Source organism: Bidens hawaiensis, unplaced genomic scaffold, assembly GCF_021521415.1.
Source record: "Bidens hawaiensis isolate Kalapana, Puna unplaced genomic scaffold, B.hawaiensis_p1.1 tig00028804_1, whole genome shotgun sequence".
NCBI classification, from domain to species: Eukaryota; Viridiplantae; Streptophyta; class Magnoliopsida; order Asterales; family Asteraceae; genus Bidens; species Bidens hawaiensis.
In genome coordinates, this window is record NW_027494732.1 from 172,530 (window position 1) to 176,383 (window position 3,854).

Here is a 3,854-nt window from a genome sequence, read left to right on the forward strand (position 1 = left end):
CAGTCAACTAAACAATCAATTCATCCTATCTCTAACATTCACATATCATTTCTTTAGCAATTAAGCTAACATCAATATACATTATTTAACCATACATTTTACCTTTACTTAGCTTGCTTGAGTAACCACATGGATATCTTGAACTGGCATCTTCTTTCTTTTCTTACTTTAATCCCATTCTCTGTTCGAGCCTAAGCATGTAGGATGCTTAATTCTCTCTAACTTATGCTCTGATACCAACTTGTACAGCCCCATTACCGGTGCCCTACTTTGGACGTTGGATTTACTCGTGAACAAAGTTCTACAAATAAGAGTTTACTAAAACTTTCGCGGAAACGTTAACTTTAGTCATTTGATACAAAGCATTCGATCTTTTATTTAAAACATAACATACAACACCATATTTAAAACATCATTTCTTCCATCTTCAGATGCCAGCCATTCAATCCACGCCATGTGCCCTCCTCATGCTAGCTCATTAATCATATTTACATGCGTGCATACTAAAAGTCAGCTACGCTGAGTGAGTTCTAGTTAATCAGGAAACATACAATTCATTCTCATATATTCACGTATACGTGTCCGAAGATACATATTCATACTTAAACCGAATTTCATTCCTGACACTTTATAATTATCCGTAATAGCACCATTGCATAATATCTATTAGAAGAACAATTACTATCATTCATAGAGGTAAAAACCTGAATCATCCATAGATGGATCCATATAAACTATCCATAAAAGGATGCCTAGATATTGTCCATAGAAGGATCCTTAAGCGTTACCCATATAAAGGACCCTCCTATATACTTTCCATTGAAGGATCACTACATATTATTCATAGAAGGAGCCCTATAACTGATCCATATAAGGAACCATATATATTGTCCATAGAGGGTACTCCATAGAAGGAACCATATATATTATCCATAGAAGGTACTCCATAGAAGGAACGCATATCAAATTATATAATATTCGTATAAGGAACACTAATAAGGTCCATAGTCCTTATTTACGCTGTCACATTTAGAGTCTAGGTCCGATAGTAGGTTAGAGGGATTTGCCATCCTAACTTATTATTTCGGACGTAGATCTCACATACCATTCATGTACCTGCTTACACATACCTCACATATACGATAATTACATTGTAGCATACGTACACTCTAGGCATTCTTCACATCATTCATCTAACAACCATGCTCCTTGACGATACGTTCAATATATCCGAAGATCGTTCATGCATCGACAAGCATTCATTAATAACATTCATACATAATATCGCATAATTCATCGTAGCATTGATGTAGATGTCGTGCTCTAATAAAAAACAAGTATTTATGAAGCTTAAATACCTATAACTTGTACGGGTAAGTAAAGTCGTCTCCACAGGGAATCAAAGGAAAATGCAAGTAAAGTTCATACTTTTTAATTAATTAACTACGGTGGACAAACGATGTCAAGCGATTTATAAAAGAGTTGATTTAAAAGAACACGCGATTATAAGTTATAGGTTGTAAACAATTTTGGGAAAACGATTAACTTCAGGTTCAAGTAATGTGATGACCGACTTATCACAGATTCATAGGAATTAATTGCGCAATAATTACTAAACCTAACAGTTGGGTTGTGAGGACAAACGATACCCTAACCGAACTATTGACACAACTGAACTCCGGTTTACCCAATTACCAGTTTAATGTATGAAAACCAATTATAAGAAATGACTAACGATTACCGGTTTAATGACATAAGAGCTAACCCTACATGTGATGAACACAACCAGAAAAGTGATGCAAAGTTTGATAATCATAAACATAAATTGTTTAAACAATCAAATCATATTGTAAAACAAGATTAAAGACATTCAATCAAGTTCATAAGCATTCAAAACATAGAATCTGATCAAAGTTAGTTTACACAAAACCCTATCCTAAAGTGAATACAATGGTTTTAGAATGACATTGGCATCACGAAGGATACGCTTATCTGATGTGAGGTCGAAATCATGCGATGAACGGACGAACCGGAGGCTTCGGGATGATGCAAAATCGTCCTAGTTCTTGTACTTGGGTGCTAGAATGAAGGATATCTCGGATCGAAGCTGAAAACTCAATATATTAGAGTTAGGTTTAATTTTCCCGTCTGAAGGACTTTAGCGCGGCGCTAAAGTCTATGGGGTGAGACCTTAGCTCCGCGCTAAGGTCTACTTTCCTGATGTGAGACTTTAGAGTAGCTCTATGGTCCCTTAGTGCCACGCTAAGGGTGTCTGACACACCTCTTCATTTTTCTTCTATTATTTTGCATAGGAAAACGTGCCAATCATCATGAGTCTTCTATATCTTCGTTCCAAGCCCGTAATTCATCCTGATAAGCATCCTTAACGTCAAGTATCCTGAAATACATAAACACGCTTGAAGTACCAAAGATCACATATTATTTAAACTAAAAGTAAATAAATAATATACTAATATACACGACTTTTACCCGACCATCGCATCCCCACACTTACCTTTTGCTTGCCCTCAAGCAAACTCTCATGCAACACATATACCTCGACCGATGATTCATCAATTACCACGATTAATACTAGTGAGGTATAAGGTCATACCCAATTCCCATGAACTGACGTTGTCAAGGTTGATAACCCACCAAATAATTTGATGTTACATTTTAAAACTTTTAAACCGCCCAAACGAGTGTAATTTGTTTCCGGTTAAGGCACACATGGTCATACCCCTCATAATATAATATCTCTCCACTCGGTTTAATATCTGGATCAACAAAATATGTGCTAGTATCTCTCTGCCCTCAATACCAAGTATGAACACAATGTAATAAGCTTGGAAGCAAGTCATATCTCCACTCACATAAATGCTTTGACATATATGCAAATCAAGAGGGCTTAAAACGGGTTGTAACGGGGCTAAGTGTAAGGGTATGGAAGGGAATTTTTAGAGTAGCTCAAACAATCCGATCCGGCTTATTACAAAACAACTAAATAAACAATGATATAAACAATGACCAATTTATTCCAATGACTAAACAACTAAACAAACTAACTAACTTTCATTTACAACCAATACTGACTAGAACAATGACTCTTTTTGAGCTTTTCTTTGACTTTCATATTTTTCAAACTCATAATACTTGAACATTGCAACTTTAACACATTTTTTTGAATAATAATAAACATAACGCTTAATACATTATATTGATAAATACTAAAACAATTACTGAGAAACCTATTAAGCCGGATCGTCTCGCAATATAACACCGGGGTTGATTGAATGAAAAAAAATAGGTCCAACAATGTTTTCTAAGGGAACCAACCCCCTGCCCCTCTCATTATCCACGCTCATATATATAACGTGTGAGGCCCAACCTCCAATACCCACACTCGCACTCATCCAGACGAGGCTTAACCTAATTTCCTCTATCACTTTTGCATTCATGCCAAGCTAAGATCTCGAAATGCATGAGACAACCAAGTTCTAGATATTATGGGCATACTGGTTACTCTCTATAATGGCACTCAAATGACATGTGTATATACTATATATTATATGTGTATTATTTATAGGAAAAATCTTACACATGTACCGGAGGAATTAGGCTGCCGATATGAAACATGTGTACCCGTACCCATGACTCGTTATCCCCATCTAAACGGCTCATTTTAATTTTCTATTTTTGAAAAACATTTGCATGGGAAGACTTTCGAGCAGCTTAAAAATTGACCATGACCAAAGACCTCTACTTGGCATTAATAATAGCAATTATTATTTACAATTCCGGCCTTTGCGCACAATCAAGGCACTCTAAGGCAAAAATTTTTAATTTGACCCCCA